Source organism: Puma concolor, chromosome F2, assembly GCF_028749965.1.
Source record: "Puma concolor isolate L17-30 chromosome F2, mPumCon1.1.hap2, whole genome shotgun sequence".
NCBI classification, from domain to species: domain Eukaryota; kingdom Metazoa; phylum Chordata; class Mammalia; order Carnivora; family Felidae; genus Puma; species Puma concolor.
The window spans coordinates 61332870-61349898 of NC_141684.1; the positions used below are offsets into that span (position 1 = coordinate 61332870).

Genomic DNA, 17029 nt, shown 5'->3' on the forward strand with positions numbered 1-17029 from the left:
GACGCTTAACCGACTGCGCCACCCAGGCGCCCCAATATTATTTTTTTTAAATACCAAAGCTACTTAGAAGCAACCAGCTAAGCTAATTTAATGCGTATCTTTGTTTCTTTCTCTTGTCTAATTGTTAAGGTATACGGAATACAAAGTGATCTTTGAAATGTCTAAGATTGTTTCAAGGTGAAGAAAAACAGGGAGGAGTTAATATTAAACAGAAAGTGAATAATCCACTTTGGATAACTAAATTGCAAGAGTCTAAACCTATTTATACACACTTAAAAGTAGCATTGTGGTTGTGCATCTTAGTAATGCTATCCATTCTCACCTGTAAGCACATTGACACTGAATAAAAATAATTGGCAATATGGCCAACTTCTGTATACAAGAGCAAATCACTTAGATAAAAATAGAAAGAGCTGAAAATAGAGTAAAGATGGTATAAAAATGAGAAATGGAAATATTTCAAGTACTCTGTAATTCTGAACACCTTTTTTTAAATGTTTTTATTTATTTTTGAGACAGAGAGAGACAGAGCATGAGCAGGGGAGGGGCAGAGAGAGGGGGAGACACAGAATCCGAAGCAGGCTCCAGGCTCTGAGCGGTCAGCACAGAGCCTAACGCGGGGCTCGAACTCACGGACTGAGATCATGACCTGAGCTGAAGTCCGACGCTCAACCAACTGAGCCACCCAGGCGCCCCACTTCTGAACACCTTTAAAAAATAACCTAGAAATCTATTTTTACTTATACTACTCACATGGGATTTGGCCTGCTTTGGACTGTGATTATTTGTTTATATTTCCATGTGTTTTTATCTCCCCTATTGGTGTGTAATTTCCTCAAGGGCAAAGAGCCATGTCTTATCCATCCAACCACTACACAAAATTGTGTTTTGGTTGAATAGAGAAATATATTTTTCATTGTTAAATCTAGACTAGGTAGAAAGAGAAACATGTTATTTACCTAATCAAGACTGAGGGATTCGGCTTCTCAGATGTCTAGATTTCATGGGGAAGATCATCTTTTCAGAGCCAACCTGTGATTTAGGGTCATGGAATATTTGAGAGATGTTTTCACCATCTTGAATCTCATTCTGTGGCAAGAAAACTGGCATTGTTTCCCTTAAGTAATTTTATTTTAAATATGGTTTTTTTTTCAACTTTTTTTTTTTTTTTTTTTTGGGTCAGAGAGAGACAGAGCATGAACGGGGGAGGGGCAGAGAGAGAGGGAGACACAGAATCGGAAACAGGCTCCAGGCTCCGAGCCATCAGCCCAGAGGCCGACGCGGGGCTCGAACCCACGGACCGCGAGATTGTGACCTGGCTGAAGTCGGATGCTTAACCGACGGCGCCACCCAGGCGCCCCTCCCTTAAGTAATTTTAAAAGGTTAACTCAAGAGTTTCAATATATACCTTCAAAATAATTTGAAACCAAAAAATTTCAGACTAGATATGTAAATATAAGAAGAATTTTTACTTTACTTTCTGAGTTACTTCAAATTACGTCATCCCAGAAATCTTAATTTCAGAGTTAGAAGGGAATCAAGAGAGTATCCAGAACAATACTTATTTCTGAAGATGAAGGTTCAAGGTAACAGGTAAGGAGTGCAACAAGCATACCAAAACTCTGATTCCCCAATTTATCCTTTGTACTTCTTTCTACTATGTATTTCTTCGCAGAGCAAAATAAGATATAGGGAAATAAATATGCCAATTCCCCTTACTAGTCAGCCCTCAAAAATCACAGAATAAGTCAGTAATGCCATCCCAAATACTACTGGCAAATGTCACTAATATCCCTAAACTAGATTGTCTCCCCAAAGCTGGTAAGTCTTTTCTACAGCAATTGGGTTTTTCATTTTACAATTATTTTATGAACTTCAGCTGTATGTTAGGCAATAGGCTCTATCAGAGTGAAATGATAATAGACATGTTCTCCATTGATCACATAATTTGGTCAATTCCTGTTGCCGGGGATTTCAAAGCCCCTTCTTTTTTTTTATTTCATTTTTTATTTGTTAAAGTTTACATCCAAATTAGTTAGCATATGGTGCAACAATGATTTCAGGAGTAGATTCCTTCATGCCCCTTACCCACGTAGCCCATCTCCCCTCCCACAACCCCTCCAGTAACCCTCAGTTTGTTCTCCATATTTATGAGTCTCTTCTGTTTTGTCCCCCTTCCTGTTTTTATATTCTTTTTGTTGCCCTTCCCTTATGTTCATCTGTTTTGTCTCTCAAAGTCCTCATATGAGTGAAGTCATATGATTTTTGTCTTTCTCTGACTAATTTCACTTAGCATAATACCCTCCAGTTCCATCCATGTAGTTGCAAATGGCAAGATTTCATTCATTTTGACTGCCGAGTAATACCCCATTGTATATATATACCATATCTTCTTTATCCGTTCATCCATTGATGGACATTTGGACTGTTTCCATACTTTGGCTGTTGGAGATAGCGCTGCTATAAACATGGGGGTGCATGTGTCCCTTCGAAACAGCATACCTGTATCCCATGGATAAATGCCTAGTAGTGCAATTGCTGGGTCATAGGGTAGTTCTATTTTTAGTGTTTTGAGGAACCTCCATACTGTTTTCCATCAAAGCCCCTTCTAAATCTTTTCTCAGCTTCTCAATCTTCTTAACTTCAATTCCCTTCCACTTCCTCTGTCAACTTCCGTGGTCTCACCAGGACCTTGGTGTCACCTGGAACTTCTCCGTAGCTGAGATCTCAACTTCTAAAATTGCACACTCTGATCACAGGCTTGCATCCTGCTGGCTTTCCCATTACTCTCCTCCCACAACACCTGTCTTTGACTCTTCATCATGACATTCTGTCCTGTAACGCCTTCCTGGTTGGGCCCTTGTTTAGCTTCACTTCCTTCCCATCTAGCTGAGACTCCATTCTCTTGGCAATACCTCCAATTCGACTGACCCCTTGACTCTGCCACTCCAACCCTGCCGCAGATTAATCCAACCATTCATCTTTTTAAAGTCCTATGCTTGGCCTATGCACCACTGCTGAAGAAATGTGCCTGACTGATGCTAGGAGAAACTCAAAAGGCCAGAGTCTAGTTTGAGCCCTGAACCCTCCACATTGCTGAACACTTCTATCCTACTTTGCTGCTTAGCTCCTTCCCTGGCTGTTCAGAAACTTCCCCGCTCCCCTCTAGACACCCGTTCCACATCCACCTTTCTCTGTTCACTGATGACCTTGTTTTCTATCTCAACAGAAAATAGAAGCACCAGGCTCCAAGTGTCTGGTTTAGGAATCTGCTTCTCCAACGTCTCATCATCCGCACTTGATCTTCATTGCCGATGGGAATGCAAAATGGTGCAACCTGTATGGAAGGGATTTGGCAGCATCTGGCAAGAGTGCACACACCTGGAATCAGCAAACCCACTTCTAGGAATCTATCTCAAAGATAAAATGGCAAAAACACAAAGTGACCTATGCATGAGGCTATTAATTCTAGCACTGTTTGCGAGAAGAAAAGCTTAGAAACAGCCCAAGTGTCCTTCAGGATCATAAACTATGGCACAGCCACCATGGAGCACCATGCAGCTGGAAAAAAGAAAGGTGGAAGCTTTCCACACGGAAGCTTCCACAGACTATAACCGTGTGATCTTCTGCATTCATTCAGTGGAAAAAGCAAGGCGTAGGAGAAAAGTTACAATATGCTACTTCTGGTATAAAAGTGGTGGTGACGGTAGGGAATCTATATACACATTTGCTTATGTGTGTTTTTTTTTAAGCAATGTGTGGCTCTCTGACTCTTACAGTTTTTGGAAACTCTGCTACTGTTTCCTGCCAGTCACTTGCTAAAATGCGCCTGAGATGGTCATTCTGCTTGGATACCCTGCCGCACCCTGCTCACTGTGTTGCCAGTGTTGCCCTCTAGCACAAGTCTGTGCCTCTCCCACCAGATTCCAGCTCTCTGTCCTTGCTTGGCTGGCTCTGTGTTCCCACAACCCTCTCTGACCTACCACTTCTAGACGAGAGCAATGCAGAGGGCCGAAACTACAAAATAAATGATGGTTTCAAAAGCAACCTATAGGCATTCAGGACTACTAAACTTACTATGTATATAATGCAACCTAGGGGTATCTGGGTAGCTCAGTTGGTTAAGCGGTTAAACCTCCGACTTCGGCTCAGGTCATGGTCTCACAGTTCATGAGTTCTGGTCCCGCATCAGGCTCACTGTTCTCAGTGCGGAGCCTGCTTAAGGCTCTGTCTGCACCCCCCAACCCTTCCTCACACTCTCTCACTCTTAAAAAAAAAAAGGAAACTGTATTTTGTTGTTTCCTGTACTTAAGGGCAGAAGTTCTCAGTTAAAGCAAGTGCCCTTCGGTTGGGCAAATCACTTTCCTGGAGCAAAAAAGATAAAGTAAGCTGACAGGCTTTCACTTAGAGAAGTGTGTAAATTAAAGTAAGTCTAGAATAAATTTATCAGAAGCCAAGCTCATTGGTACATGTGAAAGAAACCCTTGGAATTCTATTGACTTGGCATAGTGCTGGGTCTATAGTGAATATTCAGGGAATAGTTATTGAATATTTGTTGAATTCAGATAGCTTTTGTAAAGCTGTCTGAAAAGTAAAGTAATGTTCATTAGCCCATGAAGAAACAACCTCTTAAAATAAATTTCTAGGTAGCTCAGCAAAAGTGGAAAGAAATGTGAAAGAGTAAGGGAAACTTCTGGCTTGGTTTGATAAGAGCCCTGGCTTAATTTCAATACACTTGGTAAGTAGAGTTTAGGCTAATGTTGCTCTGGCCTCCATAATGCAGTCCAGGGAATAACTACTATTCCAGACACAATAGGCGGTCAGCTTTTCAACATCAGTGGTGTTTTTTGTCTATAGTTGTAATCTGTAGACACCTCGGTGGTTACAAAAGACTCCTTAGTTCCCTCCAAATATATTAGTCCTTGTTAGACATGCAAATCTTTTCGAATTCCATAGGGAAATAAATCCCCATTAAAAAAACCCCAGAATTTGAAGGATGAAATGAAAGACAGGTAAGACAGTTCCCAGAGTCCACATGCTGCTTTCAGAAAGCCCAAGCAATCCTCAAAATTCTAAAGCTATCAGAGGTGACTGCCCTCAAAGCACACAGGGCGCCCTGTGTAAATGTCTAGGGTGTCCCTGTCTTTCCATCATGGTCTGTTATATTCTCTTCTTAGGCACACAAGTCCTCCCATGTCTGAGAATAGGGTGTATCCAAGAAGTCAAATTGCAAATGAAGAATACAATATCAGGGTGAGAATCTCTTTTACTTGATGGGATTTTATATTGATTTCCCATATTTAGGATTTATTTCCAACAGTCATCCTTCCTCCCCAAGCAATAATGATTTCAAAGGAGAGATCAAGACAGTGCAAAGAAGGGAGAATGCTAGAAACAGGAGTTCTGAATTAATGAGCTTGGGAGAAGTAGACAATCAATCTGAATAATTAGGATCAAACCCCAAGCTTTGTTTTTGCATGGCTGTGTAGTTCTGGTCAAGGAGCTAATTTTAAATGATTAGCCACTCTTGTCTTTTAAATAGGTTCTTAAATAAAACACTTAATCTTGATCTATGAGTACATATGCAAAACAAGGAGAGGGGATTGGAATATTCTATGGATAATTTGTGATGAAGATGACTTCTACTTTAAACATCTCGGTAGCAGCAAGAGTTGTTTTTCAAAATTTGATGTTTACGTAATTTCTTAAGTTCCCTATTATTCTGCTAAATTGAATGATTTAGGGTATGGATGCTTTAATTATCCAGTTTTATTATTATCACATTAAACTTTAACATTAATTAGATAAGTTTTTACTTTCACTTGATTTTGCATTGTTTTGTTAGTTTCCTATTATCTGCAGAGTGAAATTCGACAAAAATTTAGAGGGCCACAGTGTTCTAAATATAAGGCATTATATACAGTTAATTAGTGTGGTCTCTGTCCCAATATAGGGGTATGTACAGGAAAGATCAAGGTATTTTCCAATATTGTAATGCTGTAATGAAAAAGTTTGGTCTGGAATTGTCTTCAACTTAGATACTTTGTAGGCACAACCATTCTTATATTTTCCATAAGGCTATTCGATTTCCCAGTAGTCCAGAGCAACAACAAAAATATTATTTAAAAATGCCCATTAGGGGTAAATAGATATTGACAACAAAAGGGAAAAAAGAATTTTCTGGCCTTCATGTCTTTATCAGGCTGACAACATGAGTTTCTCTGAATGACTCATATCTTGGCTTTTTCTTTCTAGCAACAGAGCCTGGATCCAGAAGAACCCTCAATTAAGATACTATATCGAAATCAGTCATTTTGAAAAAGTATGGCAAGAAAGAGGATTTCTGACTGTTAAATACAAATGCTTTCTTTTGAAACATTTTCTGGATCACTGGAGTTAGTGTCTCTGACCTAATAATTTAGGGCTCAATAGTCTGATACTTTGCAGCTGACAAAATTAGATGTATTAGGATGAAGTTGCTATATTTCCATATATACATATCTGCACAAATGTATAAATACAGAAGTTTCTTCTGTAAGCATGTAGATCCATACATAATTATGAATCTAAAAAGGCTACTTTTTGACCAACATCTCAGCTATAATAGGATATTTCCTTTATTTTATTCATGAAGTATCATTTAATGTTGACTCTGTGAAAGGTACTGTGCTTGTAGGTGGGTGGACACAAAGGTGAAAGATAGATGTTACATCTGTCCTAAGGGAGGAGAAAATTTAGAGAGAGACAAATGTCAAGTCCACAGCAATTCCCAGAGCAAGGCACGCAGGTGATGGTCTCCTCCCCAAACTGGCTTATGTAACGGACAAACACAGACAGTATCAACTTTCTAGAAGAGGGACTGGCTGACACTTGTCATCAGAGTCGAGCTTATTAAATATCGATGGGCACTTAAGAGGATTTTCTGAGCTAACTTTCTCTTAGTCTGGAACATTCAGCAAAATAAAACTCTGCCAGAGTATAGATTATGCTTCATCATAACGCCTCTCAAAGATCCAAGGAAGTTTACAGAAACTTATTTTAGAAACTTGAAAAAAAATAAAAGCTCTAGGATTTTATGCCCTGCTAATTTTATGAGCAGTAAATGACAACTTAAATGGTTATGAAATATAGACTTTTCAAATTTGGAACAAGATCTATCCTCTAATCAGCAGCCATACTAATTAGCCCAAACATTTTAAAATTTATATAGAAATCATTCAGTTACCCCGCATTAATTTAGTCAGGCTGCTGGTCATGAGTGCTGGCCCTGAGGATGTTAAGAGCTTTGTCTGTCTTGTCTTCTTCAGAAGGTTCTCTATCACAGGACTTTTGGACCACGATTTGTGTCCTTTGTGAGAAACTCTCGTTCATCACTCCCGTCTTCACTTCTTGCACTTCCTCACTTCCTCCACGATGTAGGGCTTTATTCTACTTACTGCTTTTCTGTTGCTGTGGTAACCATTTACCAACTTAACAAAATGCAAATTTATTATCTGTCGATTCTGTAGTTCAAAAGTTTGAAAGAGGTCTCACTGGGGTAAAATTAGCGTGTTGACAGGGTTGTGTCCCTTTTAGGAGGCTCTAGGGGACAACCCATTTCTTTGCTCGTTCCAGCTTCTCAGGGCCAAGTTCCTTGGATCCTGGCCCCCTCCTCTGTCTTCAAAGCCAGCAACATATGCCTTTCTCCTTTTGTCACAAGTTCCTATGACTCTATTCTGATTCCTTCTTCTACTTTTAAAGACCCTGGTGATTACATGGGGCCCACCTGGATATTCTAGGATAATCTCCCTATTTTAAAGTCAGCTGATTAGTAATCTTAATTCCATTTGCAGCCACAATTGCCTTTTACCATATAACATAACATACTGACATGTGCTAGGAACATAGACATTTCTGGAGTGTCATTTTGCCTATCACATTATTATAGAAGGCTAATAAGTATCATTTTTTTTGAGAGAGAGAGAGAGAGAGAGAGAGAGAGAGCGAGAGCGCAGAGGACAGGCAGAGGGAGAGCAAGAAAGAGAATCTTATTCAGGTTGCACACCGGTGCAGAGCCGACAGGGAGCTATCTCACGACCATATCAGGACCTGAGCTGAAATCAAGAGTTGGATGCTTAACCCACTGAGCCACCCAGGCACTCAGTATCATTCTTTTGTGCTCACTGATTGCTTCATGACTGTTGGTCCATTTTCCTGACCATTTTCTAAGGGCCTTAAGGGCAAGGCTAGTGGATCACAGGAATTTTTGCTACCTCACTCATTGTAGTTAAGGGATCTATTGGAACAAAGCACAAAAATGCTTAACCTGAATGTTTACAATACTTCTCAAATGTCCCCCCCTTAAGTCTAGTGTCTATCTGTGCCACCATGACTGACTCCTCACTGAGTGTCCACGAGCTCTAAAACATTCAATGCAAATCTGTTGTAAAGTGAAATTAATACTCTTGAGAGACAGGATTTCATAAAGTTATAGGAAGTGATGGAGGCTTGCTTGTAACGCCACTGTGTAAGGCTACACATGTAAGGCTACCGGCAAATGGGAGTTTAGACCAGACAACATCGAAGCAAGATGAACTGGGAAGGAGACTCCTGCCTCACAGGAGAAGCCCTTGGAAAGACTGGTGAGCGTGTCAAATATGGCCTCTTTATGGTCATGCTGCACGGAGAGAAGTGAAGTGAGGAAGTGATGTGATGTCATGCAATTTGACCTGATCAACAGGTAATTTGTTCATTCTTTAAGAATCCGTATACAGTCACAGTGCTAACTTGCACAATGAAAACTTTCAAAAATGTAAATCCTCTTAAAAATCCTCTTGAAATCCTCCAATGGCTTCCTCTCGCATTTAGAATGACATGCAGACTCCCTGCCTAGGTCTGGAAAGCCCCGTGTGGCCTTGCATCTCATACAAAGATGAGGTCTGTCTGACCTCATCTCCTCCACTCTCCACCTTGATCACCAGCCTCTTGCCAAGCTCCTCCCCACTTTTAGCATTCTCACTGGTCTCTACGCCTGCAGTGCTTGTCCTGCAGACTGCTGCATCTCTGGCTCCTTCTTGTCATTCAGGCCTCAGTGAAATGTTACCTCCTTAGTGAGACTTTCGTCATCTCTCTACCCCAACTCCTTGTTTCACTTCCTGGCACGGCACTATCACAACTCTGAGATTTTTCTTGTTAATTAGATAATTAGCTCCAAGAGAACAAGGTAGGTGCCAATCTGGCTTACTGCTGTATCCTCTGTGCCCAGAACAGTGCCTGGCAGAGAGAAGGGGCTCAATTACGGGTAACATGCAAGAATGTGCAGTTGGGTTTATACATGACTTTGTTATGGTATCATTTGGGCTGGCAAACATCTATGTTCAAAACTGACTTTACAGTGTTGTAGAATTTACTCTGCTCTCTGTGAACATTTCTAATAAATGTCCGTATAAGCAAATCAGTTCAATCAAACTAGCTGGCTTTTAAATTTGTATAATAGACCCCTGGATTAAAAAAAACAAAAACAAAAACACCTCATTAGATATTTTGGCATTGTGCAGACATCACCCAAACCTCAACATTTTTTCTGTGTTATCTGCTAGGTGACCTCCCAAAAGTGAGATAATAATCTGAGGAGGTGTTTTAATCTTAGTTATTTCAGCTATTTTTGGTAATTAATATACATAAAGATTGAATAAGCTGATGCATATATAAAAACCACTTTGCACAGCTTACTTAGTGCTACTATGAAAGGTTGTATGATTAAACTTTAGGTCTCAGGGCCACCTGGGTGGCTCAGTTGGTTAAGCATCCGACTCTTGATTTTGGTTCAGGTCATGATCTCATGTTTTGTGGGTTCAAGCCCCATGTTGGGCTCTGCACTGACAGTGAGGAGCCTGCTTAGTGCTTAGGATCCTCTCTCTCTCTCTCTCTCTTTCTCTCTCTCTCTCGCTCTCAATTCCCTTCTCTCTTTGCCCCTCCCCTACTTACACTCTCACTCTCTCTCTCAAAAATAAACTTAAAAAAATTAAATAAACTTTAGGTCTTGATTATGTTTACTAATATTGTGGGCTTAATATGTTAAAACAGGTAGAAGTCCCAGAAATGCAAGTAAAGTATCTAAAAGTATAAAATGCTGATATAAAATCACAGGATAAAGTACTCAAATGACTTGGAAAGAACAAATCAAAGATATATTTTCTGCCCAATGCTGGAATGGAAAATAAATTTAGAGTAATAGGACTTGGGGACAGGAAATGTATTTTACCATGCCCAGATAGCGAACTGATGAGTGTGAATTTTTTTTAATAAGCAGAATAAATGTCAGGGTAGATAAATCTATCACAAAAGCAAACAGAATCTCTTCATAAAGAGCAAATCACACGGAGCCATGGCCAGCTTGTTTTTTGTCAACTTGCATAAACCTCCTTCCTTTTATCAGCCCTCAGATCTAAATCACACACATTCATCATCCTAAGGTCCAACTGAATTTTCTGGCTGTGCAGTAGTCCGGGACAAAATCATTAAATATTCCCGAGGGTTGATCAGCTGAAACTGCAAAGCTCATGGTCTCAGAAGTGAGATGCTATCATGGCCATTTCCTTAAGCACATTTGCTGCTTTTATTTTTTTTTTTTTTTAATTTTTTTTTTTTCAATGTTTATTTATTTTTTTTGGGACAGAGAGAGACAGAGCATGAACGGGGGAGGGTCAGAGAGAGAGGGAGACACAGAATCGGAAACAGGCTCCAGGCTCCGAGCCATCAGCCCAGAGCCTGACGCGGGGCTCGAACTCACGGACGGCGAGATCGTGACCTGGCTGAAGTCGGACGCTTAACCGACTGCGCCACCCAGGCGCCCCCACATTTGCTGCTTTTAAAGATTATTTTGCATACTAGTTTGAACAGTGATTTAATTTGATTTACAACCTAATGGCTTTGTGTCCAGAGTCATCAGACAGCAGAAAAATTTTCATAGGCAACAATTTTCTTAGGAGATTTAGTAAAAATTAAGCCAGAATTGAGTGAACTATAGAATTAGGATATGAGGCAGTGTGGGAGCAAGAAAAGAGCAGAGTCTGGGAAGTCCTGTACATGGGTTTGATTTCTGGCTTGGTCACTTTACAGTGACATACACCTTTTGGAACCTCAGTTTCCTCATCTATAAAATAGGGATGGTCTGCCAACTTTTCAGGAGGTCGGAGGTCCAGTGCGGTGATTTGTGTGAAACACATGATATGTGCTGGGTACCTAGTAAAAGTCTCTGGATTAACTGAGAAGAGCCAGTTGTCCCATGCAAAAATGAAAGAAAAGGATGAAGTAGGCTTAGATGTTTGTGCCAGGGCCTTTTAATTCGCCGAAGAGGTCATTTTTGATTTCCAATGGTGGTGGCCCAGCTGGCAGCTTCCTGTTTGGCTGCCATTCCCAGTGATGTGGGGCCCTGTCCTGCGGTCATTGCCCCCAGCACCCCTGTCCACACCCCAGCTGTGTTCTCTCTCCATTCTCACGAGGGAACAACAGTGAGTGTCCTGCACCTTAGGAATCACATAGTGAGAGCCCAATAGTGGGAAAATACTGATCGTGAATAATTCCCAGAGGGAAAGAAGTTTAAAATGGACAACCTAATAAAGCCGAGGGAACAACTGCAGATTTCCTCCCCTACCATTGTTTTCAGCGAGCAGTGGCAAGGGAATGGAGGAAAACTGAGGGTGTAGACATGATATCTTTGGCTTTCCCCCAGGTTCTAACCCTCTTCTTGTTTCAGGTTGCTCTGGCTTCTCAGATCTGTGAGCACACCTCAGATCCAACTGCCAAGCTCCCAAATTCTCTTCTCTCCACTCAGAGCCTACCTAAACTCCCATTTGATCAGCTGTCCATTACAAAGATGACATCTTATGGGAATGCAAGCTGGTGCAGCTACGTGGGAAAACAATATGGAGGTTCCTCAAAAAGCTAAAAATAGAACTACCCTATGACCCAGCAATTGCACTACTAGGCATTTATCCACGGGATACAGGTGTTTCGAAGGGACACATGCACCCCCCGTGTTTATAGCAGCACTATCAACAATAGCTAAAGTATGGAAAGAGCCCAAATGTCCATCTATGGATGAATGGATAAAGAAGATGTGGCGTATAGATATATACAATGGAGTATTACTTGGCAGTCAAAAAGAATGAAATCTTGCCATTTGCAACTACATGGATGGAACTGGAGAGTATTATGCTAAGCGAAATTATTCAGTCAGAGAAAGACAAAAATCATATGACTTCACAAATATGAGGACTTTGAGAGACAAAACAGATGAACATAAGGGAAAGGAAATAAAAATAATACAAAAACAGGGAGGGGGACAAAACAGAAGAGACTCATAAATATGGAGAACAAACTGAGGGTTGCTGGAGGGGTTGTGGGAGGGGGGATGGGCTACATGGGTAGGGGGCACTAAGGAATCTACTCCTGAAATCATTGTTGCACTATATGCTAATTAATTTGGATGTAAATTTTTAAAAATAAAAAAAAAAACAACCAAAGATGACATTTGATTAAATTATTTACACTAAGAAGTAATGCTTGATAGTGAATGTGATGTGTTAACTCCTGAGAGCATATTGGTTTTTTGTGTTTTGTTTTGTTTTTTGAGACCTCATTGTTTATTAAAAGGAAAAAAAAAATCCCTAGGTACTTCTGGCCACAGCATCTCTTTAGATTAGGCTAAAGCATCACCTGCTCTGTCTGACCAGGATCAGCTTTAGGAAAATGTCAGAAAATGTTCCACAATGCAAAGATTTATGAACCATGAGTAGATGGTTAATGAAATTATTCATTCAATCAGTCATTTATTCATCAGAGTGCTTGCCTGCATTTCAGATGCTGTATGTAAGTGCTAAAGTGGATTACAAGACACCAGGCTGCCCACATTTTTAACCTTGGCTTTCTTTCCTTTTCTTTTTAAAAATATTTTTTTAACGTTTATTCATTTTTTTGTTTATTGAGAGACAGAGAGAGACAGAGTGGGAGCAAAGGGAAGGGCAGAGAGAGAGAGGCAGATACAGAATCTGAAACAGGCTCCAGGCTCTGAGCTGTCAGTCCAGAGCCTGAGGTGGGGCTTGAACCCACCAACTGTGAGATCATGACCTGAGCCGAAGTCAGATGCTCAACTGACTGAGCCACCCCGGTGCCCCTAGCCTTGGCTTTCTTGATACACACCTTGGAAAGGATGTAAGTCTTCTATAATCTAAGTGGGAGAGTTACCATTTCAGACAATTGCATCATACAAACTCTGTCCATCAATAATTTTATTAGCTTATCCTTTTGCTATTAATCTTCCTTCTTTCCAGTTCTTGCTACGTAAACATGTATGATAATTTTTAAGGAAGCAATGAAACTTTATGCAGGACCTTGTAACCATGTTGCAAAGGGAAGCAGTAAACGTTATCATCTCCAGCTCTACTTCTGTATTCCTTGAATTTGTTTCTGTCATTGCTGCCTAACCATGACATAGGGCCACAGTGTTTACAGTTCCAAGAAAAAAAAATTGTATTTTATACTGAAAATATGTAAGCAGCCTGTGCTTTTATAGCCACTAAGATTTTTGTCTCAAGCCAGGAAATTGGTGTTCTATTTTAATCTCATTTATTTATAGATGATGGGTAAGACTGACGTGATTAGAATTAAGGGAGGTGACAATCCTGGTCCCTGCTCATGTTGAACTATGTGTCATATGGATGCAGGCTCCCTGTACATAACTGTATTGGCCCTGAGGACAATGTGGTTTGGGCCCACAGTCTCATGGTAGGAGAGCTGTGCTTGGTATTCTTGAGAATTCTTCAGTGTAATCCTAAAGTGCACATCATGAGCCACCTTTGGTGGAAGTTAAATTTCTGCTGTGGATCGCAAATTACACGAAAGAGTAATTTGCTCTGAGTAGCAATCAGTCGTTTCTCCGAGTCCTGTCTACTCGGAGTAGCCCTGAGTAGACAGGGCTATCTCCATCATTGTTGTCTGCAATTATTTTGGGGCAATAGCAGTGGGAGCAGTGAAGTGTAACGAAGGGAACGTGGTCTTTGAGGGCAGAGGTGGCTCCTTCGATTCTTACTCTCTGATAATGGTACCACGTAACTTCTCTGGGCCTCCATTTTCCCATCTGGAAAATAAGGTTGTGGTGAGGAACAAATAAAATAACTGTCTCTGTAGAAAATAGGTGCTCAAAATTCACACGTGTCCACTTTTTCCCTGCACAAGTTTGGTGCCGTGATTCATGTAGTGACAGGTGGGAACAGGGGTGGCAGGTGGTTTTCAGGGTGGTGGGGTGGGGGAGGGGACCTGAGCTCCACAAGTATGGAGAACACTGGATTGGTGGACAGAGACTTACTGGTCCTGTGCCCTGTCTCTGCCCCGCCACACTCTATACCTTCCTCCATAAAAGCATGGTCATACCTACTGTGATTGCCAGTGTCTTCGCCCCCTGACTAGACTTGAAGCGCCTTCTGTGCCTTGTCTTTTCACCTCTGTGGTCCCACTGCCTGGCACTGTTGGCAGAATGAGTGAACTGACCTTTAGGTATTTGTATTAGGTAGATTGGCTGGCTGTGGTTACTTGGCTACAGAGAATGTTCTAGAACTGCAGAATCTGAATCTGATCCTTTGATAGATGATTAGAGAACTTGTTCTCCATCCCTATCTTTCCTTCTACCTTCCAACCTAACGAAGCATGAAGATGAAAAAATGAGGGGTTTGGCGTTTATCATTTCATATTTATTGTTCATGGTTTTTTTTTTTTTTAACTTTCTGATTAGCCTCTCCTCATTGAGAGAGGTGATGTGAGAATGTACCTTTCCATTCTTTTCTTAGCCCTTGGTTTTTAGCCTCAGTGAGCATGTCGTTTTAGGTGGATAATGAGGATCTCTATATTCAGTGATGCCGGGAGCAGTCACAGCAAATGTTGTGAAGGATTTTCCACCATGAAATATGGGACAGTACCCAGTACTACGCTGCTGTCGCCCTCCCTCTCCCCTGATGAGCACGTGGTGCTGCCTGTCAGATGTTGGGGAAGCCCTGCAGAGAGCATGCTCTTCCTCGTGCACCAGAGCTTGCAGAAGTCATCCAGAACATTTCCCTCAGGCTACAGATCCCGAGTAGATTTTCCGAGTCCCACAGTCAGTGTTATACAAACTGCAATCTGTGACTCCCAAATTTCATAAGAGCAGTAGCAGCAGCAGATGGTGAAAATACATTTCTAATTCATTTAAAACCTGCTCCAAGAAATGAGTTCTCCCTGTGCTCTTCACATTGTTTTTTTTTTCTATATGTCTCTTCCATGCCTTCTAAATAAAATAATTACAAAGGAGACTGGCTTTTATGCCCCTCTGCTGAGAGGCAGCAGCACTTTATGTACCACAGTCTTACTGGGGAGTCATAACATCAGCCTCTATTACTAAAGAACAAGGAGCTTGATTTTGTTGTTTTCTCAAGTCCAAGGCTTCAGTGATGGCAAGGTGCTGCGTGTAGCTTACCTTTATGTCTGTGGAAGGTTTTCTTGTTGTAAAATGTATGGCTGTGTCAAAAGCAACAGTCAGGTCAAGTCAAGGGCTTAAGGAATCACTTCATCCCTGGCTTTTCATGAATTTTATGTATCAAAAGCGAAGTCTGAGTAGCTTTAAAAAATAGCTTTTATAATCATGACTATGATTATAGGTAGATTAGAAAATTAACTGACTGGAAACCAATCAAGACATCTCTATTAGGAGACTGCCATGTGCAAACCACTTGATTAAAATGTAAAGGCTCTTCTCTGAAGGAGCTTAAAATCTGGTGGAGACAAGATACACATGGCATGAGGCAGACCGTATTTACGGGGTGTGTCTTCCAAATTGCACACTTCCAGGAACCAGGGAGCAGGTTGAAGGATTGTGATGGGGTATTCCCTCCCTGGAGCCTCTTCACATCCAAGCTCCCCATCTGGGCAGAGAGGAAGTCTATGGCCTGGGCTAGGGATGGGTTTCAAAGCTGGTCTTGATGGAGTGAGGGCAGTTGGGGCAGGATTGGGGTGGGTCCTGCCTGTGGGTGTAGAGCAGAGGGGAGCAAAATCCAAGAAGGATGACCAGTTAGGTCAGAGAGTAAAGCAATTAAGAAAATAGAGCTGGAAATATCCCTGGGAGCCACCGTTTGCCCTGGAAGGAAGCCTTTTACCACAAGACTTCTGCTCTGCTCTGGCAAATGCACTGTCGGTTTAGACAGTGGCTCTTGATCAGAAGCCCTCTCCCTATTCTTGCCTAGAGAGTGGGCCAACCTTCTGATATGCTCAACAAGGGGTGACTGTTTAAGACTGGACCATCCAAGAAAACCAGGAACCATGTCGGCCCCCATCCATGCAACCAACAGACTAAACTTAGTATATATTTTGGCAAAGTTCCCTCTCTTTGTGTTTTCCATCTTGTTTTAGATCTTGGAAGGTTGTCCACTAAGTAGTCAAGTGCCATCGCCAGCGTGACCAACTTTCAGATATAGGAAACTGCGTACGGTATGATGCTGATTGCATTTGTATTAGACAAAGAGGTCATTTTGGGGTGGAATGAGGCATTTGTTAATGCTGTGGTTTTGTTTTAAGGTCCACAGTCAAGATCTAACTTAGCTCCCTCACTTGATGGGTCAGGTCAGAACACAGTTACAGAAAATTCTCATGAGGCTGGCTTAGGGTATTCTTAATCTCCTTTCACTAATACAGATCAACCATAAGCAGAACATGTCCTTTGTCCTGGAGAGCTTGCATGTGGATGCAAAGTGCTTTGGCATTGGACAGATTCTCCTGGCCCGAGCAGCTCTAGCTGGTGGAACATGTACCATCCCCTTGAATATTAAGGCCCAGCGTCTGTTTAGTGTGACCTTGGTTAAGCCATCAGATTATGCTTTTGTCTCTCTTCAGTGCCACTGGATAGCTATTGATTAATATTTACTGAAGGTTCACAATGTACCAGCTGCCACTGTGATGAAAGTAGCTGATTATGTGTTGAAATTGCTGCTATTTTGTTTCGCTGGAAGAGTTGGGCTACTTGAAA

At 41.3% G+C, this 17029-nt stretch overlaps 1 protein-coding gene and 1 long non-coding RNA gene across 2 annotated transcripts in view; one reads left to right on the forward strand and one right to left on the reverse strand.

The window, feature by feature from the left end:
- The window catches only part of KCNB2 (potassium voltage-gated channel subfamily B member 2), a 388657-nt gene that overhangs the window by 32819 nt on the left and 338809 nt on the right, over positions 1-17029 (reverse strand). The gene's annotated exons all lie outside the window — the stretch shown is intronic.
- Positions 1522-9427, forward strand: LOC147572053 (uncharacterized). The gene is made up of 2 exons (XR_015246960.1): positions 1522-1593; positions 3230-9427. It is a non-coding gene; the product is annotated as an uncharacterized LOC147572053 (long non-coding RNA).